Consider the following 16759-nt stretch of genomic DNA (forward strand, 5'->3'; position numbering starts at 1 on the left):
TGAAGGGAAGAATCAAATTAAGCAAAGACATGCTGAAAAAAACTAAGGCTTATCCAATATACATCTTATACCCCACCTCCCACAAAAATCCCCAGAAATGTTAAGATCAACTCTTTCTAGCCTGTATGCTGAGCTGGTGCAGATTACACAAGATTGGAGACACATGCACCTTAATTTTAGATGTCCTCAAAGTATATGTGCCTTTGCCTTCCCCTTTAGGCAGTTGTGAAAAAGGCAGGTGCTAGGGATCATTATGAAAGGAATTGAAAATAAAACTGCTAGTATCATACCTTTATACAACTCTATGGTGACACCACAGTTGGAATACTGTGTATAGTTCTGGTCACCTCACCTCAAAAAGGATAGTGTAGAGTTGGAAAAGGTTCTGAAAAGGACCTTTTCAGATGAAGACATCTAGATGTCTGAAGACACTAGACGACTCGCAGGGTCCCTTCCAACTCTACAATTCTATGATTCTACGGACACTTCTGCAAGCAATTTTCCCATATATAATCCATTTTTGTATGCTGTTTTCACTAACATATGTGAGCGTTTCCCTAGTTTTTGGTTGGCGAAATACACAGGAAAATTCAGTGAAATACAAACGTCAAAGGACAGCTGCATGTTGGGTCACATTTTGGATGAAATTTAACGTTGAGCGGAGACAATTGTTCCCTCAGTGGAAGCGTTTCTGCTTCCAGGAGGACTGATCTCCCTTCCTCCCCCTGCGTACTGTTCCACAGGTTCTCCTGTCCTTCTAACATGGATTTGGGGGAGGCGGGGGGTGGGGTGGAGAAACTCTCAAGGTTGCAGTGTTCAGTGTTTTTATATAAAGAAAAGGCAAGTAAGAGATGACATGGCAGAAGTTTATAAAAATACCCAACTCCCTCAACCATTCCTCATAAGGCTCAGTTTCCCAACCCCTCATCATCTTCATTGCCCTCCTTTGCACATGTTCCAGCTTGTCAATATCCTTCTCAAACTGTGGTGCCCAGAATTGGATACAGTACTCCAGGTGGGGCTTGATCAAGGCTGAATAGGGCAGTACTATTACTTCTCTTGAGCTGGACACTATACTTCTGTTGTGCAGCATACAACAACATTAGCTTTTTCTTCTTCTATTGCTGCTGCATCACTCTGTTGACTCATGTTAAACTTGTGGTCTACTAAGACCCCTAAATCCTTTGTACATGTACAGCTGTCAAGACAGGTGTTCCTCAGCCTATTCAGATTCATCTTGTTAATTCTTGCCTAGTTCTCCAATCTGTTAAGGTTATCGTGAATCCTGATTCTATCTTCTGCAGTATTCACTACCCCATCCAGTTTGGTGTCATCTGCAAATTTGATTAGCAACCCCTCAATTCATTTGCCCACATAATATATAAAGATGTTGAACAACATTAGGCCTGGGACAGAACCCCACATCACCTTTTTCCAGAATGACCAGGGACTATTGGTGAGCACTGTTTGGGTTTGGCCAGTCAACCAACTACAAATCCACCTAACAGCCCACATCTGTGATACAACTCATTCGTGGTATTCTCTCACTGTTAGACTTATTCATGTGGCTGCCTTCACACATTTAATCTATGTGTGGAGGGGTAACAGGCACACAGTTGCTGGTCATCATCTCCCAACACCACAAACATGCTGCTGCCATCATGCACACATCAGGCAAAATGTATCTGGTGTATACATATGGACTTGGCACATCATGGAGAAGCCAATCAGCAAGAGAGGCTGTGCCCATACAGCACACTGAGCATGTGGATGTTGGGGCTGGGCCAAAGGAGCACATGACAATCAGGTGTGGGACTAGAATGAATGGTTGCTGTCTTCACCTCCACATACAGACTAATCATAAGGAGCTGATGGGGTCAGGGTTGCACCTTTGAAGGTAGTCAAAGGTGAGACAAGAAACAGAAGCTGTGGGGCAAGTCAGAAGTCGGGACCAAAGTACCAGTGCACACTAGACCAACCCTGTTGGATCAGGCCACAGGTCCAGTTAGTCCAGCATCCTGTTCTCACAGTGGATAGCAAGATGCTTGTGGTAAGCCTGCAAGCCAGACATGAGCACATAGAAGAAGAGGTGGAGGTGGAAGAAGAAGGCCTTAGAATGTGATCTGAAGGTACACGATGCAGCAGCCTTCCAAAAGACAAGCAGGTCTAGCTCTGGTCAGTGCCTGGATGGAAAATCACCCAAGAGCCATTGCATGTGAAAGGTTGGCTATACATGTAAAAATAAACACTCTTATTTTCTGAAAAAAATGAACTTATTGCTGTCTTAGAAGGGCAAGGAATGACCCTGGTGGGGATGAATGAAGCAGACTTGGCTGCCTGTCTCTTAGGGTTTAATGTCCTTGTTAAAAATGGACACCTTTCTCTGAATTGATATGATGAGTGTAACGAGAAAAACAAAATCTGCCTGCATGTTTTTCTTTCTTTCCGATCACTGTTTGTTCTCGCACAGTGTGAGCTGCTGCTCTGTGGCAAGCCTCATTCCTTTGGTAAATGTTGCTGCTGTGTTGTTTGGAGATGGTGGAGAATGATTGTTAGGGGTTGTCAAGGTTTTCTAACAGTCCCAGTTGCTGTAACATGGGAAACGGGTAATTATTACCTGGTGCTTTGCAGTGCTGTCTGATGTGGTGTTAGGAAGGAAGCTAGTTCAGTGGATGGCTTTGGTTTTGTTTTTTTTTTAAAAGCAATTAAATGAGGTTACCACTCTAGCTGTACCTTCTATTTATACAACCTCTGTTTCTTTTCTTTTTAAAAAAAGAATTGAAATTCAAGACATTTACGTAATTCAGTGAACTTGGCTTACGATAAACACTGCATGGTAATGTGAAACCCATATCTATACTTGTACCATGTGCTGCTACTGCAGCAGCCTGATCTGATGGTGTTTAATGTGTAATTGGGAAAATCCCGTTGACTAACAGAATTGTTTTAGCACTCTTTTACTGTTGATGATCTGTTACTCTGGGCATATTGCTGGATTGGGCAAAGATACTCTGCTGCTGTTTAAGGTAGTGCATATATTTTATGTGAGCCTGCCAGCCTGCAAATGGAAAGAAGCAAATCCAAATGGGACATTTGGTTCACATGGTTACTATTGTCATGAGACTATTAATATAGATACAGGAATGGGCAAATAGTTTGTTTTTGGTGCATGCCATTTTTTGCACATGTTCACTCTATAAGTCTGCTCCATCCCGTGTTCCTATTGATCTGCCATTATTTATTTAATCTGCATGAAGATGTCTGGGAGATACAGTTCAGAATTCACAGAAACTGAATTCCCTAGGACCTGTCTTTGGGTAGATACAGATATCTACACTTAAACCTGGTTACTGGTTACCTGCAGTGTCTTCTCCCAATCTCCTTCCTGAGTTATAATAGTATTACAGAATGAATAGTTTAATTAATAAGGAGGAAGGGTCAGTCGGTGTTGGCAATTAGTGCTGCTGTGAGGGAAACTTAATTGGTGGGTATGTTAGGGCCAAGGGTCAAGCAATCCCATCTGCTGCTTAGGGAGTAGAGAAGCTAAACATGGGGGCGGGGTTCAGTGCTGGGGTTAAGGTGCTTAGGAATTGAAGGGTGTGTCAGTGGTGTGTGAATAGGGTCCGCATGGTGCCCCCCACTTGGGGGTCCTATGGGCAATACGCACTGTGGACCACTGAGCTTTCTGATCAACTTCCTGGTGTTCATGATGAGATTATCAGAAATAGTGAACCAAGTTTCCCTGAAAGATTATTTGTCCCCAGCTTCTCCAGCAATATACCTCCACAGGTGAATGGTAGGGGTGCTCGAGGGCTCATCCTCCTCTGTTTTCTTGGAGCAATGGTGAAGCTTCATGGTCTTCAACAGGATTCCCACGTGTCTTGAGTGTGTTCTTTGCCCCAGATCATGACTCAGAGTCCTCTACAACAGGAGGGGTTCCATCACAGAAAGGGCTAATCATTTGACTGCCCCCCAAAGGAAAAAAAGATGTAGCTAATTGACCAATCAACTATTTTAATGCATTAGTGTTATGGGCACAACAAAGTTTTGTTTGATATCTATGCTAATCAAAACAAATGAGAGAGCTATTGTGAAACAATTACATTGGATTGCATCCAACTAACTTTTACTCAGAGTTGAAATTAATAGACCTAAGTTAATCATATCCAGTCATTTCATTGGGTCTACTCTTATTAAACATTAGTTCATTGTAATCCACTAATTGTAATGAATTGCTCGTTTTTATTTTATTACATATTTTACAGCACCATCTCTCCTCTACTCCCCAGAACTCAAGCTAGTTCCCTGTCCCCCTTTTGATCCTCACAATAGCCCCATGGAGTAGGCTGGTCTGAATGTGTGCAACTGGCCCTTAGAAGCTTTGTGGCTGTGTGAAGATTTGGACCTGGCTCTCTCGGCTCCTAATCCATTACTTTTCCCACTAGGACAGTCTTGCTTAACCTGGTGCCCTCCAGGTATTTTGCATTGTAACTACCATCAGCTCCAGACAGCATGGGCAGTGATCAATGATGATGGAAGTGGAAGCCCAGGGTTCTGTCCCAGGCAGTGGTTCCTGCCACAGGACAGTGCTTACACACAATCCAGAGACACCAGTTCAAATACCACCAGCACCAGTTCCAAATCTAAGAAGCAGAATCAGGCCAAGCATAGTTCAGGTTCCAGCAAGGCAAGGTCAAACACAGCAGAGTGTAAGTGCAGATAAGCAAGAGGACAAAGTCCAAAAGGCAAGCAAAGGAGCAAGATAATTAGCACCCTGGATAGCTCCAAGAGTTTCCTCAGCTGCTGGTGAGATGAAGCAGACTTGGATATTGCTCCAACAGCCCACAAATTCTGCCTGACCCACAAATAGACCTTCAGCTTCCCTTGAGCAACTGCTGTCACCTCTGATGAGTGGAGCCTCTTCTCTTTTAGGGCCATGGACTCCAGCGGCACTGGATAAGCCATGGTTCTACTATGGCTTCTGAGGCCTCTGAGTCTGATTTCTTTAGGTTGGAGAAATGCTGGTATTCCTCAGGTGCTGGAACTTCTAAGAAGGAAGGGGTATCAAAGGCTGAGGTTCAGAGGGTGCATCCTCCTCCCAGGGAGAGATGTCCTTTGAGTCTATGACCTCTTCTCCAGATGATGGAAATTCAGAATTATGACATTTGGCAACAAATGGAAGGCACCAGGTTGGCGAAGGTTGCACCTAGGTATTTTCCACTGGTATCTGTGTTATTGCTTGGAAATATGTTCATTTCTAGCAAGTGGCCAGCAGGAGAAGCCCTTCCTCACTGCTGGAAGGTCAGGGGCAGCACTGTCTTGATTTCTGCCCTTCCTAACAAATGACAACAAAATAAAACATGAAAGATCAGCTGCCATCTTGTACAGACATTTGCAGAATATTTTGACCATTGTCAAGTAATGGCTTTTACTCAACCACTTGACAGATAAATGGACTGACAGTCCTTGTTGCAGATGATCAGTGGTATGTTGGCAGACAATTGGATGTGGATATTCAAAAGCTGCTGGGCCAGGGAGATGCCTCAATTTGGAGAGCTCAATTTCATACACCAATTAGAGGTAACCAGCCAGATCTTCCAGCTTTTGTCTCATTTATTCTCTTGGTGCCAGTTAGTGTACCGAATGCAGAGGTAACAGTTCATCTTCCACGTTAGACCAGCAGCAATATCTTGTCAAGAAACTTTCATAGACAGTTCTTGCTTCTGAACCGTCCATACATAAAAGTGCTGTTAGTACACAGCCCCCTTCTTGAGATGCTTCTGGCCACCATAGATTACATGAATAATCCTGATCTAATTTGCAGGAACCTATTTGCCCCCATTTTTTATGTCTACAGACTCTGTCCCTGTAATGCTGACAAGGTGAAACCAGAAGTATAGGAAGCTTTGCCTGAAACTAGGAAGGAAATTTCATTTATAACCCCACCCCCCCCACACTTTCTCTAAGGAGCTCAGGGTGCTTTATATGATTTCCTTTCCAACTTTCTCCTCACAGCAACCCTATTTTTGGTAATTTAAATAGTATTGGAAATGGTAAGTAGTTTAAGGTTACCCACTGAACTTAATGACAGAATGAGGATTTTAACCTGAGTTTCCCTGGCTGTAGTCTGACATTCTAGCTGGGGTAGCCAACACAGTGCCTTCGGTATTTCGTTGAACTACAATAGCCCCTATCCCTTCTCATTGGTCATTCTGGCTAGGACTGATGGAGTCTTGTAGAAAACAGGGGCAGCTGTGTTTCCCCTCTGTCTAATTTTTCCTGAGAGTGATGGAAGGTCATTAATTCCCATTGCTCCCCAGAGACTTTATGTACTGTATTCAATGTGTGTGGTGGCAAGAAGTTCCATATGCTGGCTACTGTAGGCAGCTGGATTGCTTGATTTTTGTTTTGTTTTTGTTTTTAAATGAGGAAATATATTTTAGATTAACGTAAAGGGATCTGTGGATTTGGAAGAGGACCCTTGATCTGATCTGCCAAAATTAAATCAGATGAGTCTGCTTTGGAATTGTGAGTTTGGTGGATCCCTTCCTTGCTGTCAGCTAGAAATTTGTTCTCTTTCATTTAAGTATTATGTTTTGTGTGTGTACAGAATTTTGCAATGCATGCTGCCTGCCTGTTAGCATTTTGTGGAAGAAAGCAAGTTACAACCTTAGTGCAAAACTGTTGCAATGGTGGTCTTTGGGCTCTCAGATTTCAACAGCCTCCTGTGTGACACTGTGTGCCCACTTTGAAATTTGCAGAAGTACATAACATCTATAGGGGGAAAAAAGTATAAGGGGTGGGAACACCTAACACCACCGGATAGTTCAGTGACAACTTTGCATTCTCATTGAACATGGAATGTTGACTGACTTACTGTCTGTGGAGTAAGGATGACGGAATGCAAAGGGAGTATGGAATGGAGTATCCTGGAAAAGGGCATGGCTGACTAGCTGGTATACTGACCTGCAGCACTCCGTACTACCACATTTGTTGCAGATATCACTGGTTGTTGATCTATAAGTGTTATATAATTTTTACTTTGATCAATAGCAGACTTTTCTGATTGTTCCCATTCAGCATTAAAGAATGGGTTTCCCTGGTTTCCCTGGAGAAAGTGGCAGGGTACAAAAATTGAAAATAATTCGGACACAGAGCTTAGACATGGACTTTTGCCTAGTAAGTGCAGGGTGGGGCAAAAATGAGCCCTTAATGACATTCAAAAGCCACTTATGTTGAGGTTCAGAGAACCATGCAGATTGAAATTAGCCCAGGGCAGAAGAGTTTTCAGTTTAATAAATAATATTTCATTGGTGGACAATCCCAGCCTCTAAAGACTGTGTGGATTTAGCAGAAAAAATTAGCTACCCACTGAAGTATCTGTGTATATATGTGGAGTAGAGAAAAGGTAAATTGGCTTTCTTCCTAAACAGAATCTTAAATTACCTTAAATATCATGTGGTGGAAACTACAGGGGGAAAATGGGCAGAGCAGCTTAAACCTGTTAAGGAAATGTGTAGTAACTAGTGCTTGCTTTATAACTGTGGCATGTGAAATGACAGTCATCAGCAGAAGTTCTTTCCAACTGGCCTGTTCAAGAAAATGACTTTGTATCCCTGTGAAAATGAAGGAGGGCACTGAAGAGAACTTTGAGCAGCTGGAGAGACAGAGCAGCTGTGAGGAAGATTATGTAGACAAAGATTTAAATAAATGCAGTGGCTCTTCTGAAGTAGTTCAGGTCTGGAGGGACATGATAGAGGTTTATGAAATTTCGAATGGCAAGAATGGAATGAGAGGAAATTTCCCAGCTCTCTTAAGGATCAGCCAAGTTGATTTGCAGCAGGGTCTGCTGGGTAAAGAGAAGAAAATGCTTCTAGGTGCAATGTGTTGAACAGAGGCTTAATCTGGTTCAAAATGCACTTGCCAAGTTATTATCTAGGATAGGGGTGAGGAGCCTGAGGGACTTTTACCTCACAGGCAATGTACCAAGGGTCACAAACCGGTGGGAGTGGGGAGAAAAGGCAAAGTAGATGGAGCAATAGAATAGACTTCCAGAGGTTTCTACCCTCTCACACACCTCACCATCCTCTCTCCGGGTAAGTAAGAAGCATTATCAGAGTGCAAGCACACTCCAGTCAGGAAGAATTGCAAGGGGGTGGGGGCAGAAGCCGAGTTGATGTGGGGTGCAGCCTGAGAAGAGTTGTAGAGGTCAGATAGATATGTTTTGAAGGGCACAATGGCCCCCAGACTTGAGGCTGCTTCCTCCTGATTTAGGGCTAGTAGGTCAAGCCATATTTCTCCAGTATTAAGTCATCTCCATTGGTAACTAGTGTGTTTCTGGGCCCAATTCAAAGTGCTAGTTCAGACCTTTTTTTATCTGTAGCCCAACTCTCATGATCTTGGAGTAGATACAACCAGTGCTTGGGTATGTGCGTAAATATGAGGTGCTGGTACTCAGATCCCAAATAAAATGCTGTGGGTACCAGCACTCAATGGCTGCCACTGGCAGCAAAAAAGAAAAGAACTGCCAGTATTTTGTACCTATGAGCACCATCAGAAAAAGCATTGGGTACAACGCAATCAGAATCCAACAAATACATTAAAACAATCACAAACCAAAAAACTAAAACAAAACTGTCAACAATAAGACCAAGTGAAGACAGTACTGTATTTTCTGGCGTATTAGACTACTTTTTAACCCAGGAAAATCTTCTCAAAAGTCGGGGGTCGTCTTATACGCCGCCTACAGCAGCAGCTCCCCCATCAAATGACAAAACGACAGCAAATTAAATCAGAGGACACCAAGCAAAAATACGCTTGAAAATTGGCCCCAGAAGCCCCCCCCCAATCACCAGCAACAGAATGACCCTAACCGCACCCCGTAGTAAACCACGTGATCCAAAATGGCGGCCTTGCGTTGCCCTAGCAACTAGACACGTGACTGCTGCCTCAGCCCAAGCAGCCCCTGCAGTAAAAGAAAAGGAAAGGCTCACAACAAAGGCAGGGAACCAACAACAGCATTAAACGCACACCCAGCCACTGGGAAGTGGAGCAGATTTCCGAGCCGGACTGGAGACAGGTTTTTTTTTTTGTTTTTTTTTTAAATTATTTGGTGTGTGTTGGAAGAGGGGTAGTCTTATACGGCGAGTATATCCCAAACTCTATATTTTAACTGGAAATGTTGGGGGTAGTCTTAAACGCCCAGTCGTCCTATACAACGGAAAATATGGTAATTTGAACCACAAATCCTTCAAAATACTGATCCTTAAAATTTCAAAGTAGGCTGCAAATGAAGAGTAGGACCTTTTTTGCTGTGGTGCCAAGAATTTGAAATGATCTGTGGAGGAGAGCCCACCAGGCGACAACTCCTTAGTGGCCTTCAAGCATGTGGTGGAAGATAAATTTATTTCAATAGGTCTTTATTGATTCTTATTGATGATCATTGTACTGCATAAGTTTTATCTGCAATTTTATTACATTGTATTTATTATGTACCTTAAATTTTGTAAGCTGATCTGAGTACCTATGGAAGAAGAACAGGGTGAAAATGTTAAGAATAAGTAAGTTCCAAGGGGATTGGATGACAGATGCATGCAACTGAAAATCCAAGGCGGGTTAGCGAGAGTGTTGGAAAAATGGGTGTTAATTGGTTAATGCTTGTGTAGTGCATTAGAGGTGAGAAATAGCTGAGTAATGCCCGGGGTTATCATTATGCTGACAATGACTATGCAATGTACTAAGGGACCCAATGGAACCGATTAAGAGATGGTTAAGAGGAGGAAAGTTTTTAAAAGGTAAATTATGTCCCCAGAGAAGAGGCTGTGGTGGTCAAAGCTTGATAAGTTCTGTGATGTTTGCCAGTTCTTCATCTGAATTCTTACATCAACCAAAAGTGTGCAATAACTTATGGTATGTGTTGCTTGGCATCCACAACATAGGTTTGCTCATTTTGTTCATTTTTTTATGAGTTACATCTCACCTTTTGATCACATTATTATTAAGGCTGCTTACAGCGGGTTGTAATCTGATTTGATTTAATATTTGTCTGTCATTTTCCAACAATGATGCAAAGCGTCAAGTAGCTCACAAAGAATTCCTAATTTGCAAACGTTTCTATCAATATAATCATTTTTTTAATAAAATACCAACAATACCATATAAGTAAAGGGGGGGAGACACACAAGCAATTAAGTAATCAACTGGTGCAATTTAATACAAAGTCAGAATAATTCCAAAATAGTTTTTCAGAAATGGTTGCTAAGCACCAGGTCAGCACCAGTTGACATATTCCCTCTGGGAAGGGGGTTTCTTCACCCAATGCAAAAACAGTCCCAGGCAGAAGGTTTTTTCATAATTCTAGTCACAAGGAAGGTGGGTCTGGTCTCTCAGCCTTGGAATGGACAAACACTCTTCTAATAATGCAACCCCAGTTCCCAAAGTACACATATAAACACATCCCAGCACCCCTTAGTGTGCTGCTTGATGGATGGAGCCAGAGCCTGTTTCCTTTGGGTTCTGCAGTGCCAGAGCAACTAGCAAGTGAATTTGACCTGCAAGCTCTCTAAAGTTTGCTGTGTTAGTTTTCCTTATTTTAGCTAAGCAAAAGAGGGTGCATGTACTATCTGTGGACTAATTTAAGTGTGTTTTCTTGGGCTCTTTCTGAACAAGAGGGAAAGGGGGCCTTATTCTACATATGATTCCAGGAGGTGTCATCAATGGATTTGCCTGAGTCTTGTTCCCAGCAGGCCTTTCGTGGTTAAAGGTTTTAAGGAAAACTGAAACAAGGACTTGTAGATCAATGAGGTTAAAAGTTTCTCCAAAGGGTGGGTGGAATATACTATACGTTCAAAGGAAGTCAACAGGTGACTGATAAGAGTCCACCAGTTCCAGACCCATTTGGGTCTTGGAAATTACTACAATAGCTGTAGTTTTCCAGGTGTTCAGGACTCAGCCACTTTCCTGAATATCTAGGAATAATTTTAATAAGAAGGGAATCTATGGATTGCCAATGGCTTTATAGAAGCTTACAGTGTAGCCATCAGGGTGGGTGGATTTCAATGATTTTTTCCCTTAAAAAAAATTCTATGGAGAAGGCCTGATTCAGAAAATTATTGTGGTCAGATATCAATTTGGGTTCATTGAGTTTCTCAAGATGGTATTCTATTTTTAGTGTTGCCTTTTTATTTGTGGAGTGGGAAGGAGCCGGGGGTTAAGGCAATATCTTAGTTAGAGATATAAAGCTTTAAGTTATTTTTATGTGACTGAAATTTAGACTTGCACAATCCCTCCTTTTTTCTTCTCTGATGTGGTCACAAATAGGATATGGGAAGTGGCCACTTTCATTTTCAACTAAACATAGTTTGTTGCTTGGTCTGAACTGGGTGGTTGTGGTGGTTAGTTTCAACTATGGCTTATCTGAGCTTACCATTATTATTATTTTTTAAAAACTTGTAGATGTGAACAAACTCCAACCAGTGGTTTATGATATTGGCTTATTGGATAAACAATAGCTAAAACTAACCACGGTTTGCAGTTTGGACAAAGTGACAAACTGTGGATAGTTTAAAATGGAAGCAGATGTTTCCAGCCAGGTAGGCTTAGGAGGGGAGGGGAGCAGACTTTTGCACATGGCACTTATCTGTGCATTAGTGTGTCTCCAAGCTAGGTCAGTATCAGGGACTGTACCAGGAAAATAGGGAGTGTGCCATTTTAATAAGAGTTGTTCAAATGTATGCATTCCCCTCAGTGCATTAGTTCTGTTCTGCTCATATTTGTACCTCCAATACCCTGAACTCCTGGTTGACCACGCCAGAACACACAAGGTTGCATCCCTTCTGGCATTTTCATGTAATCTTCAGGAAAAATTGCTTGCAAATTGAAGGAAAGCCCTAGGCATACAGTCAAACTTGAAAGCCCAATAGGTTTGTAAAGCAACACTGTGTCCTGCTGAACACCCTCTTAATCAAGGTACATTGTGTGATTTTGGTTTTGTGAATTGTTGCCGCTGCTGCCTTTTGTTTTTATTCGTATTTGTATTCATGGCACTTACAAATAACAAATATGACAGGTCACAACCCCCAAAACGTTTACAATTTAAAAAAACAAACAGAGAGAATCAACGGAGGAAGGAGGGAAGGGAAGCTGGACGGGGACAGAATATGATATTATTTTAATTCCATGTGCTTTGCCCTTAGTTGCAACAGGAATCTTCTGAAGCATCTGGTATGACTAGGGCTTTCTCACTTTGATCCCAGTTTTGCTACAATGAGGGGTGCATGTCAAACTGATCTCCCTTTAAGACACCATGATAACAAAATAAATAAATACTTGTCAGAGCAATTAAAGATAACCTTGGAGACATTCAAAGGAGTTTCTCTTATGGGCCACCTGTAAATGGAGGCAGTGATCCATTCTTCCTTGAAAAACACAGAAGTGTAGAGTTGGAAGGGACACGGGGGGACATCTGATTCAACACCCTGCAATGCAGGAATCTCAGGTACACCATACATGACAGATGACCACCTCTGCTTAAAAATCTCCAAGGAAGGAGAGTCTACCACCTCCTGAGGGAGACTGTTTCACTGTTGAACAGTTTTTACCTCCAGAAAGTTATTCCTGCTGCTTAGTTGGAATCTCCTTTCTTGTTTTCCACATACTGTCCATTTAGGAACCTCAATAAGCTCAGTGAATTTTAACCTTTGTTCCTGGAAGGCACAATGTTTGGTTTGTTCTAGACACTTCCCTTATCCATTCACCTCTCAGGTGGTGAATCGTCATGGTTTTCCCCGTCCCACTCCATCTTTCCTCACTTGACTGTGCTTGTGGCCAAGAGTGGGACAGAAAGACCTTTTCCTGCCTTCTAAGTTTTATGTGCTTGCTTTATACGCCTTGCGTTCTGCAATGCTACTGTTGTGAAGGACAAGGTCTGCTGCACCTTGTGTCACATGGGTCTCTTGTTTGCTGCAATCTGAAATGATAGTCCAATTTGGTATTGATAAGGCTGCATTATTCTCCTGCACTCACCCACCTGCCCTTAGCCTTGACTGTGTTCATTGTTAGTAGCCTTGAAATCCAGTGATCATTGCCAGGCTGTCTCTTGTGACATCCGTTCTGTTTTTAAGTTCAGAGTTTAACTGAATTTGGGCTTATTGGTGGTAGCCACAGCTCTGCTGATCTGCATTTGTGACACAGGAAGTGAAGCAGGGCTGGCCCTAGGCTTTGGGGGTGGGGGAGGTCCTGGACAAACAGTGTGTCCTCTGGTGGCTTCCCTTCCTCTCTGAGTGGTTTATTTGCCTGTGATGGAAGTGCCCTGAACAATTCTGGCTGGCTAGCACTAGCCATCTTTTTTATTTCCTACAATGCCCCACAGAGATACTAATGCAAAAGAATTAAATGCATGACTAAATCTAGCAACCTGGAATGGCTCAGAGTGCTGGACTGGTGTTTCTTCTTCGACTCTGGTCAGCCATTGGCAATGGGCACTGGTTGGGGATGTTGGAGAGTCCCAGCAAAAACAGAAACAGGAATGGAAATTGCTGATGTTTACTTATTGACCATTGGCAATGCTGGCTGGAGCGGATGGGAAGTGTGGTCCAAAACGTCTTGAGGCTCCAGATTAGAGATACATTTTCATGCTGATATTAGCTGTTATATTCTGTGTTATTGTGAGCCTCTTTAAGGATAGTTTTCTGTGGAAAATCAGCATACAAATTAATCTGATCTCCTGGGCCAGATGAAGCAGGGGTCTGACTCAATATTAGGCAGCTTTCCCCTGTAGTTTTTGAACAAGGAATTAATCTCCCAAAGATTGAAACTCTTATCGGGCTAAAAATCCAGTTTAGAGTTTAGCTCTTCATTCCATAGCTAGGTGGCTTATACCGGGGTACAGAACCATTTTCAGCCTGAGGGCCTTGTTCCCTTCTTGGCAACCTTCCAAGGGCCACATGTCAGTAGTGGGCAGTGCCACAGGCAAAAATGAGTGGGGAAATTGTATTTATTTTACCTTCATATAGTAGACTAGTTTCTACACCTACACACCCACCCACCCACCCACCCACCTACACCTCTACCTCTATCCTCAATCCAGACAAGTAAGAGGCATTATTAGAGTCCAAGAACACATTAAAGCCAGGGGGAAATATTCAAGGAGGTTATAAGGCAGGCCTAGTGAGGGGCATGGCTTTGGAGGGTCAAACAGAGGACTGCATTTAGCACCTAGGCTTGAGGTTCCTGACCCCCATTTTGTCCTTTCCTTGCCCTACTCCTATTCTGTATTTGCCTCTCTCTACATGGTCAGAATCCATTGGAGCTGGAACTGGGAACTCTTGGATTGGGTTTCCAGCTCCCGTCTCTCGTCTCTTTTTGCAAAAGGCCTTCTGTCCTGTGGTATACCAGACTGCACTTAGTGCTGCTGAATATTGATGATCTGGGTGCTGCAAAGGCAAAGAGGCAACAGACCTGAGTTGTGGCGACCTCTCGGAATGCAAGCCTGAATTCGCCAGGGATTGTTTATAAGCTGGTCACTGGTTAAGTCGGGGTTCTCCTCCCCTTCCCGTCCTCCAGAAAGCCTTTGTTGTTTATTTAATCACCCAGGCCCGGCTTTCATTTTTATTTTATTTTATTTCAAAGCCCGTCCTGCCATGGAACAGCTCAGCAGTTTCCTGTGCGCCTTTGCCTAGCAACTGTGCCTACCAACGTCATAGCGTCACAGCAAAGAATCCATCACAAGGGGATGAACCAGGCTGGCTGTCAGGGAGCTGGTTAGAATGGTAATTTGTAATGAAAGATATTCGGGCCTCCTGCGCGAAGCATTCAAAAGCTGGGCTCCCGTTTCTTGATCTTCAGTCCTCCTTGAGTGCTTGCAGAAGACTCACTGCTCTCACGCTGTGACTTGCCTGGCAGAATCGGAGGATGGGGCTGCCCCCACCTATGCAACCCTCCTGAATAGACTTGAGTTGCTTTAATAACAAAATAAAGCAAAAGGAGGGCCATCTGCGGACCTTCGGCTCTTTTCAATGCAGCCATGTTACTACGTGAGAGAAAAGGCCACTTGTAGCATGGAGATGTTTTTAAAAATAAAGCTCTGTTTTGGCTAGTTTATTCATTGCTGTGTAAGTTGTGCCAAGTGGGTGGGGTGTATAGGAGTGATGTAAAGGAGGGGCATGTAGAGTTCAGTGGGCATGCAGAGCACATGCCTTGCATGCAGAATGACCCTTTGTGCAATCCCTGGCATTGCCAGGTAGGGCTGGGAAAGACTCCTGTCTGAAACTCTGGAGAGCCAGTGCTCATCAATGCTGAGCTAAATGGACCCAATGGTCTGAAATGAGAAAAGGCAACTTCTGGCCCTTCCCTTCCAATGTGAATGCTGGAATGCTTCATTTGTTCCAGGTTTTTATTTTGCCTTTTCTCTCCAAAAGGCTAAGCATGGGGGAGAAATTCATTTGGCCTGCTTTTTACAGCAGACCAGCTAGACCCAAAGCTCGCAAACTTGCTTGAAGATTGGAATGCAACTCCCCACCCAGATTTATCTGGATTTTGCCATGCAGTTTTAGTGCATAAGAAATAATGCATTTTACATTAAACATGTATATAAAATGTGTATTGTACAGAAAAAAATGTGTATTTTTTGAAAAATGCATTTTATGAAAAAAAAAATGTATAATTCCCAGTTAGAGATGAAATATAAAATAGTTTTGCTTTGCCTTTTAATGCAAGTCCACCTGATTTGCCTTTCCTGAACCAACAGCAGAACTGAAATGGAGTTATCCTTCAAAAGTCACATTCCTCTAAATTTTGTAATGCAGTTCACGAACCAAAATGCATACAGACCCTCCACCCAAAAATCCCCTTACATGTGATCAACTCGCACATGACCACCCATACATGAAGTGCTGGGAAAAAGATAAATTATTCAATTAAAACCCAGAAATGGCAGGAGAGAGCTGGAAAGTCCCCATGGCTCGTGAGGAGACCCTCTCCAAATGTCAGTGGAGTGGAGCAAGCCTCAAAGAGGTGATAGGGAAATACCTTACTCTGCCTGAAACCTAAGGGAACATCTGCAACTTGATGTTCTCTAGATGATGTTGGACTCCAAATCCCATCAGCCCCAGCCAGCATGGCCAATGGCATAGGATGATGGAGTTTGTAATGCAGCAACGTCTAGAGGGCACCTGGTAGGGGGAGGCTGGAGTAGACAATGGTGAGCCAGATTGGCAAATCATGTGACATGGTATAAGACAGCTTACTTTGTTCCTAAATGAGTTATGTTAGCTGGGGCTGATGGGAATTGCCATCCCAAACATTTGAAGGGCACCAGGTTGGCAAATGCTGCTCTGGACATTTTGAAAAATACTTTCCAGTGTAAATTATTCTAATGTTCTTCCATAATCACTAGCACTAGATTATTACCATTTTTAAGGTGAGTTTTTCATTCATTTGTACTGCATGGAAATGCAAAGTGGCCAGCTTGTATGCAAACACACTAATAAAGAGGAGTTGCTAAGGCTCCAAATGCAATGTCTCCTTCCTTCCAAATGCTGGCAGAATCGCAGTGATTCTGAATGTAGAAATTGGGCTGAATGGTTTTCCTTCTTTACTCTAGAAATCTTGCTAAATGATGCTTAAGCCTGGATTTCTCTTATGATCTGACTGACCTGTGACATGTGTCCTCCTAACTGGTGCAAAGTCTTCAGAGTGCTGTTTGGCAGTCAGCGTCAAGGATGTGTGTCCCCTGCTTTCCCCCTTGTTTTATGGGGCAGAG

At 42.9% G+C, this 16759-nt stretch overlaps 1 protein-coding gene across 3 annotated transcripts in view; it reads left to right on the forward strand.

Annotated features, from left to right (window-relative positions):
* CSMD2 (CUB and Sushi multiple domains 2) overlaps positions 1 to 16759 on the forward strand; it is a 519932-nt gene that overhangs the window by 18806 nt on the left and 484367 nt on the right. The gene's annotated exons all lie outside the window — the stretch shown is intronic.

The sequence above is a fragment of the Podarcis cretensis genome (assembly GCF_951804945.1).
Source record: "Podarcis cretensis genome assembly, chromosome: 8".
In the NCBI taxonomy this organism is placed as follows: domain Eukaryota; kingdom Metazoa; phylum Chordata; class Lepidosauria; order Squamata; family Lacertidae; genus Podarcis; species Podarcis cretensis.